At 40.5% G+C, this 16,255-nt stretch overlaps 1 protein-coding gene across 6 annotated transcripts in view; it reads right to left on the reverse strand.

The window, feature by feature from the left end:
* The window catches only part of NCKAP5 (NCK associated protein 5), a 1,099,478-nt gene that overhangs the window by 981,974 nt on the left and 101,249 nt on the right, over positions 1-16,255 (reverse strand). For 5 of the 6 annotated variants that reach the window (XM_065931421.1, XM_065931418.1, XM_065931417.1 and 2 more), the window contains exon 1: positions 12,444-12,670. The exons of the other annotated variant lie outside the window; for it this stretch is intronic. The gene's annotated coding sequence lies outside the window, so the exon portion shown is untranslated. Of the gene's footprint in view, positions 1-12,443; positions 12,671-16,255 lie in introns of those variants that run through there. 6 annotated transcript variants of the gene reach the window in all.

The following is a 16,255-nucleotide window of genomic DNA, read 5'->3' on the forward strand; positions in this document are numbered from 1 at the left end:
CAATTTCATGGCTGAAGTCACCATCTGCAGCAATTTTGGAGCCCAGGAAAATAAATTCTGTCACTGTTTCCCCATTTATTTGTCATGAAGTGATGGGACTGGATGCCATGATCTTCGTTTTTTTAATGTTGAGCTTTAAGCCCACTTTTTTCACTCTCCTCTTTCACCCTCATCAAAAAGCTCTTTAGTTCCTCTTTGCTTTCAGCCATTAGAGTGGTATCATCTACATATCTGAAGTTGTTGATATTTCTCCCAGCAATCTTTATTCCAGCTTGTGAGTCATCTACCCCAGCATTTCACATGATGTACTCTGCATAGAAGTTAAATAAGCAGGGTGACAATATACAGTCTTGATGTACTCCTTTCTCAATTTTGAACCAGTCTGAGGTGTATTCACTTCATAAAAATAAGTCAAGCAGTATACTTACGTGCACTTACCTGCATGTATATTACACTTCAAAAAATTTTTTAAAATCCTCTTCCTCTTCCAAATCATCTGAGTAAATCAAATTTCTTTAGCCATTTCTTATACATATGGGTTACAGAATGTTCAAGATCCTGGTCACCAACTAACAAAACCTTTTAATTTGGTAAAGCTCTGATCATTCATTTGGAAATTAATATTTGTTGGTTTATAACATTCTGTGAATGTCCCCATGAGATTAACTCCTTTCCTCCAATATGTTGTAATCCCATCAGTTCAGTCGCTCAGTCATGTCCAACTCCCTGCGACCCCATGAACCGCAGCACGCCAGGCCTCCCTGTCCATCACCAACTCCCTGAGTTTACCCAAACTCGTGTCCATTGAGTCGGTGATGCCATCCAACAATCTCATCCTCTGTCGTCCCCTTCTCCTCCTGCCCTCAATCTTTCCCAGCATCTGGGTCTTTTCAAATGAGTCAGTTCTTTGTATCAGGTGGCCAAGATATTGGAGTTTCAGCTTCATCAGTCCTTCCAATGAACACTGAGGACTGATTTCCTTTAGCATGGACTGGTTGGATCTCCCAGAAGTCCAAGGGATTCTCAAGAGTCTTCTCCAACACAACAGTTCAAAAGTATCAATTCTTCTGCGCTCAGCTTTCTTTATAGTCCAACTCTCACATCCATACGTGACTACTGGAAAAACCATAACCTTGACTAGATGGACCTTTGTTGACAAAGTAATGTCTCTGCTTTTTAATATGCTGTCTAGGTTGGTCATAACTTTCAAGGAGTAAGCGTCTTTTAATTTCATGGCTGCAGTCACCATCTGCAGTGATTTTGGAGCCCCCAAAATAAAGTCAGCCACTGTTTCCACATCTATTTCCCATGAAGTGATAGGACCGGATGCCATGACCTTAGTTTTCTGAATGTTGAGCTTTATGCAAACTTTTTCACTCTCCTCTTTCACTTTCATCAAGAAGCTCTTTAGTTCCTCTTCACTTTCTGTTATAAGGGTGGTGTCATCTGCATATCTGAGGTTATTGATATTTCTCCTGGCAATTTTGATTCCAGCTTGTGCTTCCTCCAGCCCAGCGTTTCTCATGATCTACTCTGTATATAAGTTAAACGCCATACAGACAAACATTTTTCCCTTTTGACTTTCTAGTAGCACATATATTCAAAAATCCCTTGCATGCTCAGAAAATACTTTTTCCCTCCTCTTCCTTAGCAAGTATGGATAAAATAGATCAAATTCACAACCTAAGTATTTTCTTCCCTTTTTCTCCCAATGAAACGTTTAATACTAACTTATCCAGTGAAGTCAATGATTGCTCTCTTCCCTCAAGCTCATCTAAGGATTGATCTTTGCCCTGATGGATGAGCCCTTTTCAGATGTTTCCACATGGTGAAGTGGGAGCAATCACCAGGAAGACCCCTATAAAACACTGATTCAGTACTTATTTATTTCTCTTATCATCATCAACCATAAATTGACCTCATGTCTGAACCCCTTCCTTATAGTTTTTTCTTCTCAAGGAAAAGACATTGAATGCTGAGAAAGAAGCATTCTTATTCATATAAAGCTAGTGGCATCCTCCTTCTTGCTGGGCTAAGTAGAAGGTGATATAAATGAGCCCTAGAACACAAACCACATCTCTGATGGAAAGGATGAATCCTGGGTTCTCAATAACAGAATGACATTAATGCTTTTGATGTCGATAAGGATTCTGGCTGATGACTTATCTTCCCAGAGAAAATACTGCCAAGGAAATCTGCAGACATTTACATAGTGAACATTAGTTTTCTCTCTGCTCACACACTCATTTGCATACTTGGCACCTGCATGCTTGGTTGCTGCATGAGGTTTGCACAACTTTCTTTTCCCACTTGCACAGTTTTTTCCAAAGAGAATATTTGTGGGCATCAGTCACCTTCCTAGACACATGGTAAAAAGAGTGGCCAGTTTCCTGGCCACATTCATAGTCCCGTCACCCAGCTGCCTTTATAACCAATGGTTCCAATCTATAGAAGAGCAGCTGGTCTCGGCCCAGGTTTGACTGACTGATTGATAGATATATAGATGATACACACAGAGAGAGATGGCAGAGACAGAGAGGAGACGCAGAGATAGAGGAGGCAGAGACAAGAGAGATGGCAGAGAAATGGAGAGAGATGGCAGAGAGAGAGAGAAACGCAGAGAGATAGACAACTAGATAAGGAAAAGAGAAAGAATGAAATTATAAATCTGCAAAGATTCCTACCAAGCCCATTGAGGAGCTATCTCTAGAAAATTGCAGACACATGTCAGTTCTTTTTAAAGAACATACAAAACAGAGAAGGAAAATCTAAGAAAGCTACTCATGCAGAAACTATTTAATCAAAGAGTAAAAGACAATTATAACATCTGTTAATCTTCTTTGGAGGTTATAATTAAATGCTCTGGAGAAACACCCTTTCAAGGGTGATCCTTCAACATCTGCTGTGAAGGCCCACAGCACTATGCAGTGACAAAATCGCTTCAGCACTTAGGAAAAACCAGGCTTCTCAAGAGATCTCAGAGGCTGCGAGGGTCTCCGTGCTTGCAGCCCAGACCTGCCCCTGCTGTCCTGGGGGAGGGGCCTTGCTCCAGAGCGCTGTGCTGGATTATCTGCACTATGAGTCAGATGGGAGTCACTGTATGTTAGGGAATAACAGGATCATGGCATCAGAAACGGCCTTACGACTCTCTGATCCCCACCTTTCACTTTGCAGATGGGGCCACTTGATCCCATGTCCTACAGCTGACTGTGGAACAATTTTACCAGCAGGGTTGTTCATGTCTCCATCCAGATTTCACTCCACTCCACCATTCTGCTTGGTCTTTTGGTTTCTCCCTTGCTTTGGCTTGGAACTCAGATGTGTTCTCTGTTTAACAGGATCAGCATTATAATAAGGCCCTAGGACATCTGAAGTTTATGAAGAAGTAGAAAACTGAAATGTTTCCCTTCTCCATCCATCCCCGGTCCATCACCAGTGAGAAACAATGACCACCGTCACTTCTCTACTCGGCTTTCTGGAGAGTAGGAGAGAAAGAGAAGGTAAACTAAGATAAGGAAGGAGAAAAACAAAAAGAATGAAAAAAGAGGGAGAGAAGGGAAGAGAGATGATTGAGAGAGACAAGGATAGAGAAATAAGGTAGGGTAAAGAGATAGAGGGGGACAAGAGGAAGAGGGGGGCAGGAACAGCTAGGAAAGGTGGTCCAGGGATGTAGGAAAAGCACATCAAATTAAGATCCCACCAAAAGGAACTGAACACACTTTATATCCATCCAGCCTCATAACCTGACTCTATTGTCCTTCAAAATAGCAGTTCTACCCATACAAAAGACCACAGGATTTGAGTTATGTCAACCAAAATGCAGAAATGATAAAGCCAAGGGCATCACATAGACACATAAAGGTAATGAGCAATGAGAAATGTGCCCAAATAATGAGAATACAACACATGCATTCATGGCCCAGGAGGCATAGAGGTGGACAGGTTCCTCAGTAACTCTTGAGGGCTGCAGATACCAGTAGGTGCCAAAATGCTGAGTAAATGGAGTTCTTGACATTTGACATTGGGATTAAACAACAAGTCCTTATGACCAGACACGTGATGCTGACATCAGCCTTTCAGTTCCCTTCAACCAGTGAAGTTGCTCAGCCGGGTCCCGACTCTGCAATCCCATGGATTGTAGCCTACCAGGCTCCTCCATCCATGGAATTTTCTGGAGTACTGGAGTGGGTGGCCAGTACCTTCTCCAGGGGATCCTCCCAACCCAGGGATTGAACCCAGGTCTTCAGCAATACAAGCAGACGCTTTACTGTCTGAGCTACCAGGGAAGCCCTTCCCTTCAACAATCACCTGCTTATAAGGGCCCAATAAGACCCTTATAAGGTCTTCAATGAGAAGGAGCCAATAATAATGTTAACAGTCACCACATACTATGAGTCTAGTTTTGTGCCGGTGCTAGACATACTTTATCTCATTTAATCCTTACAGTGATAAGGAGGTAATATAATCCAAATATCTGGGTTAAAGTCTAACTATGCAATTGTGAACAAATTAACCTCTTGGGACCTTGGTCTTCTCATCTATGAAATAGAATTAATAGGAATTTCTATCTCAGAGGGCTATTTTGAGGATTAAATGAGACAATATAAATAGAAAGCATGATAGGGCTAAATAATAATAAATAGAAAAAATAAATAGAAAGCAAGACTGCAAGTACTTAATAAACATAATGTGAAATCATTGTTGATGTTACTGCATTTTATGGACAAGGAAACTGAACTCAAGGAAATTAAATAGTTCTCTCAAAGTTGATGGAGATCAAGTCAGAGGTTGGAACCCAGGTGTATCTAAGGATTAAAGCCACATGGGCAAGAGCTTTAGCTACTTGTTTTGTTACTCTATTAATGGACTCAAAAAAAATCCTGGTCTTTCTAGTGTACAAGGCAGCCTCTCAGGGAAAGGGTATCCAGAAAGCTGCCAGCCCAAGTTGGAAAACGTAAAAGGGCACATTACTCAGCTCAAAACATCTTTCTCTTCCCATTCCCTTGTCTTCAACAATGAAGGAAGAAAAGAAATCCTGTCCATCCTCTTCTTCATTTACTTTCATATCTATAGAGCCCCCACCGATGAATGCAGTGAATATTGATACTTATACTACTGAAACTATAAACAGGCACTCACTCACTCATTGAAAGCTGGGTAAAAAGAAATGTCTTGCCTTTGTTCTCTGTGTCCACAGGAATGTTGAATGTCATCAGTTGAGTTATAAAATGGAATGTTTTCAGAAGTATAAGAATGGAGAGGAGAAAGCACTAAAGTCTGAAGATTTGCTTGTATCTGTCCACGCACCAAATATCTTTTGGGCATCCACCATTTACCAGCCACTGCTTTTGATGCTCAGGCTACAATATTAGGTGTTATAGACACAAGTTCTGCCTCCATGGAACAAGAAACGGTATGGGGAGATGTTCTGAATCCAATAGCCGACCATGTGTTTAATTCCTCTGGTGACACACGCTATGCAACGTGAGGACCTAAGGCTCTCCATATGTATAACAGATAGGGAAAACTTTCCTGAGGAAAGGCCATTTAGGCTGAGCAGAAACTGTCTCAGTGAGGCTGGGAGGGAGAGGCAGCCTTCCTCAGAAGGAGACATCCTGGTGAGTACGAAGAGAAGAGCTCTGTGCTAACCCAACGAATGACTTTAGGCAAGTCAGCTCAAGTCTCCACAGCGCTTTCCTTCACTGCAACATGGCACTATGAGAACTTAATAATGCTCTCCAGCATTCATGATTTCTCTAGACTCTCTTTTCCTGTGTCTGAATCGAGGATATGCTACAAAGTGGGAAGATTCTAGTCCAGGTGCAGGAAACAGAAAACCCATTTTGTTGAGAGTGGGTTCACTCAAATATAGAAGCACATATAAACTACATACATTCCTAGGATAGAAGAACCACCATTTTTTCCCTCCAAACTCAACAGCCAATATTAGTTTCCCCAAAACGCTCAGGGACCAGTGCTCCAACTCCAAAAGAATGGCCGTACGTATTTTATGACTTGGCATCCAAATTCCTGGTTTGATAGATGAGCTATATAAATGATCTGAATGTTCCAATTTTCCCTAACAATAGAAGAGTTAAGACTTCTAGTTTCTCCAGACTGGAAGAAATACAAGGCACTTTAAAAAATTACCTTGGAAAAAAAATTACCTTGGTAGTTTTACTGCTGTTAATCAGGTGTCCTAAAAACAACAGCTTCTTTCATGGTACCTGTTGCAATTGGTCTGTATGAGAAGTTTTATTCAGTTTAATAAGGCCCTCTACTGGCAATCTCCAAAAACACAGTCTCTTTCAAAATATTTTAAGTAAACTATTTTAACTAGTACTCTCAATAATAAAGCATCTCACATTCCTGACTGTGCAAATCTGGACTGAAAGAATGAGAAGAAAACGGGAAAGGGAAGAAATAAATGTAATTTTAAGTGGGCCATTCATTTAGCTATTCATAAAATAACATTACATGAAGTATCATTTGCTTTCCTCTGATAAAGTTATTCTATATATCAAAGGTACTCAAACAATGGCTATTTCTTACACTGAAATGTATTAATATTCATGCAACCATAAAACTAAATTATGAATGTTATTTACAAACTACAGTAAACCAGATCATTTCAGTCTATTTATTCACATATGAGTAATTGACTATAATTAGAACCAAAAAAAAATGCTGAAGGCAAGCCTTTTAAACTGATTCTGATATGACACAAATAATAATTAACTTCTCCTGTTTGACAACTAACCAAAAAAAAGAAAAGAAAAGAGTATATGGTGACTTAAGAATTTATCCATAGAATGATGTTTTAAAATTAAGTTATCTTTGGCACATTCATCAAAAGGTTGTTGGCAATTTTAACTACAGACTCCTAGAAAACCAAGTTAGTGTTTTAAATGAGGCAATTAATAACTTTAGAAAAAAATATTTTTAACAGAAAGGAAATTCAATAATTATTTGACTCAACAATAAATGTTATAGTCATGATAAAAATAAGCACTGAATATATATTTAACCAAAATTGTGATATAATTTCACTGGAGAACAGGAGAAGTATGGGAAGTGTAACAAATATATATTGTAATCTATCATAACAGAAGGTAAATAATTTCATATTATAATTAGATATAAAAAGCATTATTTAAAAATATTATAGAAAAAACAGTTAAAAGAAAACCCTCTGAAAAGCAGAACTGAGGAATTGGGTTTGGAGGTCACTCAGGACTGTCAAATATATATATATATATATATATATATCGTCATATATACAAACAGTTTATATATATGTAAACATTTTAGTACATGCATGCTCAGTTGCTCAGTGGTGTCCACCTTAATTTTAGGACTACCATTTAATATATACCAAGCGTCATGTGTGAGTATAGTTACTTATATAGACATCTTTGTACTCTTTGGTTTTCTAAATTATGAACATGTATTGCTTTGATTTTTGTATTTTTGTTTCTGAGAACAGGTCAGCCTGGCAATGGAACCCACTTAGGATATATCTTTTGGACTGGCCTGGATCAGGGGTCTATAATTCCATATTCAGTTTGTCAAATGAAGCAAGGACCCTTCTTGAAATAGTTTGTCAGACACACATCGTGATAGTAACACTCGTTCCCATGTTTTAGAAATAACAGTTTTTCTTTCAACATTATGTATCTATCATATTATTATCCAAGCTTAAGTTCCAAAATGGGTTTGAGACTTTCTTCTTGAACTCAGTCCATTGGTTTCTTATAGTGCGTCCAAATTCTACTCAAAGGAATCACTAATCCAGAAAGTTTATTTCTAAAAGGAGAGATCTGATTTCTTGCCCTGAAAATACCAGATTAATTTATGTAACTACTGGGAAGTACCTTGTGTAACGGAGGCTTCCAAAAGGACAGGACACACTTCATTAGACAAGTATGTATTCAGGCACAGTAACTGCTGTGGGTAATGTTCTTATGTATCTGAGAGATTTATTATTCCATCTTTAAAGAAAGCACAGTTGGGAATCTAAAATTCCAAAGGCATTAAACTTTGTAGAATTAGAGAAGTAGAGAAAAATAAGGCTAGAAGGTATCTTGCATTTAACTGGTTCCATGACTTGCCAGTGTTCAACCTCAACCATTCTGGCTATTTAAACAAAATACTACCACTTCCCCTGGTAAACTTTTCCAGAGACCAAATGAATGGCCAAAGATCAATTCCATTTTTTTTTTTTAACCTAAATCCCCTGAATCATACTCTTGACCAAGCTGAACTCAGCCTACCAATGTCTCTACCAAGAATGCAAATAATCTTGATGTTGAACCATAAACTTGGGCCAACCTGCAAGAGGATTCATGTCTGAGATGAAAAGAAAAACAAAAATGCCAAAGGACTGGGCATGGGCTTTGACCCTTCTGCAAAGCTAGAAAATGTGAATCATCCCTTCAGTCAGCTGGCACCTAGAAGTGTTCATCTGATGTGTAGCTCTCCAGTACAATCGGTGCATGAAAAGACAAGAAAAATCAAAGTTCCACCAATGGTAAAGCTCACAAGAAAGACTGCCTTCCATATGTCCGGAGAGTCTTACTGTGAAAGGTCAAGAGTATGGGGTCAGCGTTCAGGTCCTGTCTCTGCCTCTTTTACTGCCCATGTGATCTTTGCACATTACCTCACCTTTTTGGACCTAAGTATCTTTATCTAGAAAATGAGCAAAATGATCATAATGAGATAGCACCTGTGAAGAGTTTAGAAATGTGGTACTGACTATGGGGAAGAAAGTTTAAATCTTCTCTTAGAGTACCTATCAAGCATGCATTCATACACTCTTATTTTCATCATCTCTTGGGAACTCACACTGTGCCAGGTGCTTAGTTAGGTGTGAGATTACAAATTTGGCCAGGACCTGGAGGATAAAGTAGGTGGATGGGGAGGTGCCACAGACAAGAGGATAAAGGTACTGAGGTGCTAGAGAACATACAAGCCCAGCACGTGTAGATAACAAAAAGCACCTCCTGGTAGCTAACACAGGAATTCCAAACCAAAACATCTGAGGAACTTTTTAACTATGCCTCAGTCTGAATCCCACCTTGGAGATGCTGATTCACTAAGTCTACGGTGGAACATGAGTACTGGTCAGGCTAATAGGGATCACAACAGTCAATCCCAAAGAAAATCAATTCTGAGTATTCACTGGAAGGACTGATGCTGAAGCTCCAATACTTTGGCCACCTGATGTGAAGAACCCACTTACTAGAAAAGACCCTGATGATGTGAAAGACAGAAGGCAAAAGGAGAAGGTGGTGGCAGAGGATGAGATGGTTAGATAGCATCACTGACTCAGTGGACATGAATTTGAGCAAACTCCAGGAGACACTGAAGGACAGGGAAGCCTGGCGTGCTTCCAGTCCATGGAGTTGCAAAGAGTGGATACAACTTATTAACTGAACAACAATACTCCTGTGAGGTAGGCACTCGTATTGGCCACATTTTTAAAGATGAAAAGCAGACAGAGAAAACTCAAGTAAATATTAACCAAGATCATAATTAACCAAGATCATAAATCTGGCCAGTGAGGAAAGGAGGACTTGAGCTGGGGAGTCCAGTTCCTGAACCCAAATCCTGACTGGCTCTACCATGCTGCTCTTCAACCCCTGACGGAAAACATAGATGAATCGTCAGGTCAGGAGTCTCCAGGATGGACAGAGTACATGGGAGGGAGTGGAGAGAAATGAGGCAGGGGAGGTTGCAGGCATCACTTCAGGAATAGCCCTGTTTGCATGCTTGAGAGTCCAATATTGAGGGCCTTCATTTGGTGAAGATGGATTTCAAGCCACTCAGCACACTTACATATCTTTGTCAGCCATGTGTAGAGGCATGCGTGTTTGGTTTAAGAAAAGGGATACTTAAGATTAGCAATCCAGTCCTTCACTTCTTTACTACTATATATTTAACTACCACTCTGTAACAATGCTGTGGATAGAGAAGTACTGAGCCATAGCCCTGGCTTTCGATGGAAAGATGTATTTAACTGTGTGACAAAGAGCTTCAGATCCCACAGCAAAAATCAGCACAGGATACCATGAGGGTCCAAAGAAGAAAATCATCATTTCAACTTGAAGAATCCATGGAGGCATCCCATAGGCAGAAGTATCAGGGACAAGGAAGGCTCCGGAGAAAAGAGGAACACAGGGTGTTAGTGGAATCAAGTTGAATATTAGCATCAGAGGTCCAGGCTGCAGTGAGAAAATGAGGCTGGGAGAGAGGAGGAAGACAGGTAAGGATGTGGTCAATAAAAGAAATGTGAGAGATGTAAGTGAAGCAGAAGCACAAAATGTCAGAGCTGAAAACCAACTCTGGTCTCTCAATCTGCACCTGATGCCAACTGCCTTATGTATTATTCCACCACCTGAAATGTCTCGATTAACTTTAGGTCATCAACTGTCAAGTAATCACAAAGTGCTCTTCAGTTCTCTAGCCAAACTAATAAGGAACAGAGTTGTTAAGAAATATACCCGGAGCCAAAGACAAAACAGGAATGTTCTCTCTTTACCAGACCACCTTCGTATATATACACCTTCACTCAGCCAGCTTCTGCAGGAAGGCTAGTAACCACACATGGGTCCTATTTCTTCTACATCCTGGAAGAACTGAAATGTGAAATGCATGCTAGGATGAGCATGGCTTTCTGGTTGGAGCTCTGCCACTGTCTTGCTAGGTGACTCTGGACCAATCATTTCCCCTCTTCATGCCTCAGGTTTTCTTCTATAAATGATAAGCTTTGACTAATGGTTTGGAAACTATTTTAGTAGCACATCCCCTTTTTTAAATAAAAATTCACAGAAAGCATTGAGTTTTAATACATAAAACATAACCAGTACTAACTAGTAGATACAGGATGGATAAACAACAGGGTTCTACTGTCTAAGTGCAGGGAATTACATTCAATATCCTGTGATAAACCAGACTTCCCTGGTAGTTCATTGGTTAAAACTCTGTGCTTCCAAAGCAGGGAGTGGAGGTTCAAGCCCTGGATATGGAACTAGGATCCTATATGCCGTGTAACAGTCAAAAAAACAGGAAAATTATGTTTATATATATATATATACACATATAAAAAACTGAGTCATTTTGCTGTATAGCAGAAATTAACATTATAAATCAAATACACTTCAATAAAATTAAAAAACAAAACAAAAAAATAACATGTCCAAGAGAGTGTGCTCTGATGAAAAAATCTGGAGCTGACAAACATGCATGAGGCGGCTGCCCACATCAGAACTCCACTGCAAACTGTCGGATATTTTAGGAGCTTTTGGGCACTGACTTTTTACAATTCTGAGACCAGAGAAAAAGGGAAAGGCACTGAAGGCTGTCACTGCTCCTGTGAGCTGGTGACAGAGCTGCTGAACCGAGGACCAGCCAGGTCTCCTGGATCAAGTCATGGGGCTCACGCGCAGGCGGTAACAGGCTAACAGCCACTTACCAGTCCATGCAGCAGGGCTGTCAGGACTGGCTGGCAGGCATTGGCCAGAATGTGCTACTGATTACAAGGGGCTGAACCGCAGGCGCCCAGGTGCGAACCCTGCATCTAGAAGCACGCAGCTGAAAGACAAATCCACGTGGCTCTGGTGCAGCGCTTCCAGGTGGCGCCTGGCAGCCGTAACGAGAGGAAGCCCTGGTCCAGGCTGGTGGGACACAGAGCCCACACTTCCAATTCCCCAAAGAATGTATTCAGAGAGTTTGAAAGGGTTGAAGGAAAGTGAAAGCAAGGATGTGGGTCTCCCATCCCCACAGAGCTGAGTGTCAAAGTTTGACTTTTTCAGTAGCACCTTCATTCAGGTTCCCATCTCAGAGGACAAGTCAGAACAGCGAACATTTCTCCAGATACCTAAAGGGAAGAAGTCTAGATAGAAATGGTTTCCATTGCAAAACATTTGTCTAGACGTTCAAATTCCCTGAGAATGAATGAGTTTGTGTTTGGAAGGAGGGCGTAATCAAGAAGGGAAGTAGACATTGAACACACACACATTAAAATCTATAAACCACAGAAAGGATCAGAGAAGAAAAACAAGAGTGTGTTTTCCTTTCCAACACAAACAGTTAATTAAAAATCAGTCTTTACAGTGTTCTACTAAAATTCCTAGATCAAGCTAATAGTTTTCTGTATGGTTGGTTGCTTTTCATTAAAAAAAAAAAAAATCCAACCTCCCTGCAGAGGCAAATGAGGATCAGGAACTCAGTATCTTGTTATCAGCTACGTGCAAGTTCTCTGCACCTACCCCATCAACTTCAATGCACTGTAATTACTACTTGAAACAAATGCATACTTGTTGCGGCAGCGAGAGAGCCCAGAGAAATACATACACCTCAACATCTCACTTTAAAAGCAAAGCAAGCCATATAAATACAAAAAACTGTTACAAGAGTTTTTAAAAAAATTCCAACAGTCTTACTTGTCGTCAGCTCTGCAGTCAACACATCTCACAGCCCTGGAGACAAACACAGGAACTGCAACTCTCTCCAGTTAAACATTTCCTCCCGAGTTGATCCTCTGTTTATTTGTGAAGCCTGAAAAGGCTGGGCGCAGAGAACACGCCAGTTTTCCTCAACAGCCAAAGCAGCAGCAAAAGTTGCTACCGCGAATTCAGAGCAAGTTTGCCGAGAGTCGGCTGCTGCCCCGGCTGCGGCTCCGTGGTTGCTCTGAGCTTGTAAATACAAGCTCCGTGGACAAAGTCCCACATGACATCACTGGCAGCTGCTTATTGTTGAGTCTTTATTAACTGACTGTCAAAAAGAAAGGAGGGGGTGGGGAGCAAGAGTATCTTTTCTGCAGCAAAATCGGCATCTCTGAGCAGATTCCGGTGATGCAAGCGTAAATAATCCCATTGATTCAAATTTTCAGGAGCCTGGTTTCCCTCAGGTCAGATCCTTTCTCCCGAGAAAGGCAGAGAATCACCTCCTCCGACTGACGCTGGCTAAGCTGAAGCCATGCGGGAAGCCAGTGGGCCCCTGACAACTTGTTACCCACATGTTTCTAGTCAGCCTGAGTTTGAGGATTCATGACTAAATGAATATTAGTTACATTTTACATTGCCTAAGTGTGTAACAACAACATAACAATTACTTATGTCTCATATTGCCTAACAACTTTTACTAATATATATGTGCATATATATATGCATATATATATACACACCTCCTTGACTGATACGTGTGTGTGTGTGTGTGTACCCGGCTGACTTTTTCTCCTAGATGGCTTGTTCTAAGAAAGATGAAACTCTTTTCAAGTATACTGTAAAGTTTTTCAGCTTGGGGGTAGGGCTCCCTGAAATGTACCCCAAATTATGTATGTGCAAATCGGAGCATTCTTTTCTGAGAAGAGCCTTCTTCAGATTCGTAATCACCTTCCTACACCACTCTCATCACACCAAAATTCAAATCAATAAATCATCTCTGCCAAGTATCTCTAATTATCTCAAGAAGTACTATAAGCCCCATCCACTTCCAATTGGCAGGATAAAAATGGGGACCTCCCCTGCTATCTTCCACTCTCTCAAGGAATCTCCCTTCTTCTGTGAACTGATTCTTACTTGTGGTTTTTATGGTTTTTCTCCCCCGCCCCAACCTGAGAAATCCACAAACCCTATACCACATCCCTGCTGTGAAGCTGGGACACCCTAGCCCACTGTTTTCCTTCCTTCCTCTGAACTGCTATAATGATGCTGACTATTTATATTTATTTGCTGCTTTTTATATACTGATATATTTTTAGCTTGTTTTTTAGCCATCTGTGTTTCTGTCTCCCCAAGTCACTTTGAAAGGTCTTTGAGGGCAGCCATTGTGTTATTTGTTTATACCCATACCTCCTGCCATCATGAATCTTAAGCAGAAATGGGGGGAGGAGGACGTTGAGGGCCAAGGCACGACAAGGTTAGCAGAGCCCATGGAATGGGGTGTATGTTTAGATAAGCACTCTCCCTGCCCTTGGGAAATAATTAACTTGCACCCCCTCCGTTACCATGTGAGTAGATGCTCTTTGCCACTTCCAAAAACTGTTTTTCCAAAGAGCACTGATTATTATTGATTTGGTAGGGTATTAAGGTCCCCAAATATTTCACTTTCATGTAGGAATCGGTTAAAGATAGTGCCTATCTTATATGCTGCTTATGGGTTTAAATAAATTCTATATTTATGGAAAGCAAATTAGAAGTACCTAAAGTTTTTTAAGTACAAACACTGACACCCAACAATTCCTCTTTTCCAAAGTGACTCCACAAATATGCTCACAAAAGAGCCTAAGGATATAAGCTCAATAATGTTCTTTGCAACATTCTTTGTAAGCCAATAAAATAGAGACACCATAAATATTCATTAATATGAGAAAAGATAAGTCACACAAATTGTGGTACTTGTATAGTAGAAAAAATCTTAGAAGGGGTTGAAAAAATTGAGCTAACAGTGTATATACTGACATGGAAAGAAGTAGGTAGCTTGTTGACTGAATACAGCAAATCATTGCATATGATAGGAGGAATTAAGCACATTATCAGCAGTGGTTATCCCTGGGGAATTTTTCTGTGTGGTTTGACATTTTTTTTTAAGTGAATGTGTTCCACTTTTGTTATTTAAAAAATAATAAAAGTAAATATATGATTGTGCAATTTTCAAAATAAATCATAAGGAAAAACCTAGTTATTCCTTCAACAAATGTCTGGCATATAGTAGGTGCTTAAAAAAGATCTATTGATTGGTTGCAGATCTCTGACATTTCTACTAGGATACAGCAGTATGGGGGGATGGATTGGGGTTACAAAGAAGGAGAACAGGCACTGGGTTTTTATTCTTTATGGAATGACCGACCTCCTTTCCTTTACATTTAAGGACTAATTTGAAAACCTCTTGGACTCTGTCCACTTTAAGAAATGATTAAAGTTAAGTGCTCAGAACATAAAGTGCTGACCTTTCCCTTGTGCAACTGTTGTTTGACAAATGGAGTTTTAAGGTAAGACAAGCAAGAACCGCTTTGGTTCAGTTCACTGATCGCCAGCAAGCTCTGGAGGGAAACTCAGGAACCTGGTAAGGACACAGGTTTGCCCAGAGCCTTGTCGTGGCTGGTGTAACATTAAGGAACCCTCCAGTGAGGGAGGTTAGGAAAGTCTAACCTACACAGAGTCTCCAGAGCTTTATTACAAGGGGACTCGGGACTTTGAAAAAGTCAGTGGTCAGGAGTTATGATGACCAGCACAGCTCTGTCTCCCCTACATACAGCCTCCAGGCCTCCATAGTAGAAAGTAACAAAGATAAGCCATATATTAGATACTACATTTTTCTTTAAGGAAAAAAATGACTGAAGATTTCCTCCAAGGTAAGATAAGATTTCCCAAAGCACTATTTCCATTCCTCTAGAGAAAACATACTGGAGTCTTGTCTTACTTTATAGTGAGAAGATATCTTATGTCTGTAATCATTTCAAGAAAAAAGTGAAAGAACATCCATATTTCCTGCTTGTTTTTTTGTCATCTATTCATCCACATATCTTAGGATTCTGAGGCCAGATTCTATTCAAAAGCACATTTGGAGCCCCGTGGGTGTGATAGGGTCACACTTTCCCAACTGAGAGTTAAAAACAAGCATTTAACTTGACTTACAATTCAGGATTCCCTGAAATTCCCTGATTGTAACTGGACCAGGCTTCCCTGGTAGCTCAGTAGAGAATCCACCCCACAATGCAGAAGACCTGGGTTTGACTCCTAGGTCAGGAATATCCCCTGGAGAAGGGAATGGCAACTCACTTCAGTATTTTTGCCTGGAGAATCCCATGAACAGAGGAGCCTAGCAGACTACAGTCCATGGGGCTGTAGAGTCAGACATAGCTGAGCGACTAACACTTTCACAATTCAGGATAAAAACAAATAAGGGAAAAGGGAGTGGGCAGGGCCTGCTGCCCCACCTTGACCAGGTGATCATTAACACTGCTGCCAAAATTACTTCCACCTGCTGAGATGCTTGGCCCGGCTTCCCTTCCAGTGCCTTCCAGTCCTTCATTCAGGCAATTTCCTCTCTCTCCATCAGGCTGTTCTCCCTCTTGGGGAACTCCTGGGCAGTTACAACAGGCCTACATGTGTCCCTTTACCTGTTCATTATTTTTAAAGTGTTATGTTGTATTTTTCATGTTTAAGTGTTTTCTGTCTTAAACTGGAAAGTCAGAGATGGTAATCATATCTGCAAGATGTGAAACATAGCCAAGACCTGCTTTGGAGGTGTT

Source organism: Muntiacus reevesi, chromosome 3, assembly GCF_963930625.1.
Source record: "Muntiacus reevesi chromosome 3, mMunRee1.1, whole genome shotgun sequence".
In the NCBI taxonomy this organism is placed as follows: domain Eukaryota; kingdom Metazoa; phylum Chordata; class Mammalia; order Artiodactyla; family Cervidae; genus Muntiacus; species Muntiacus reevesi.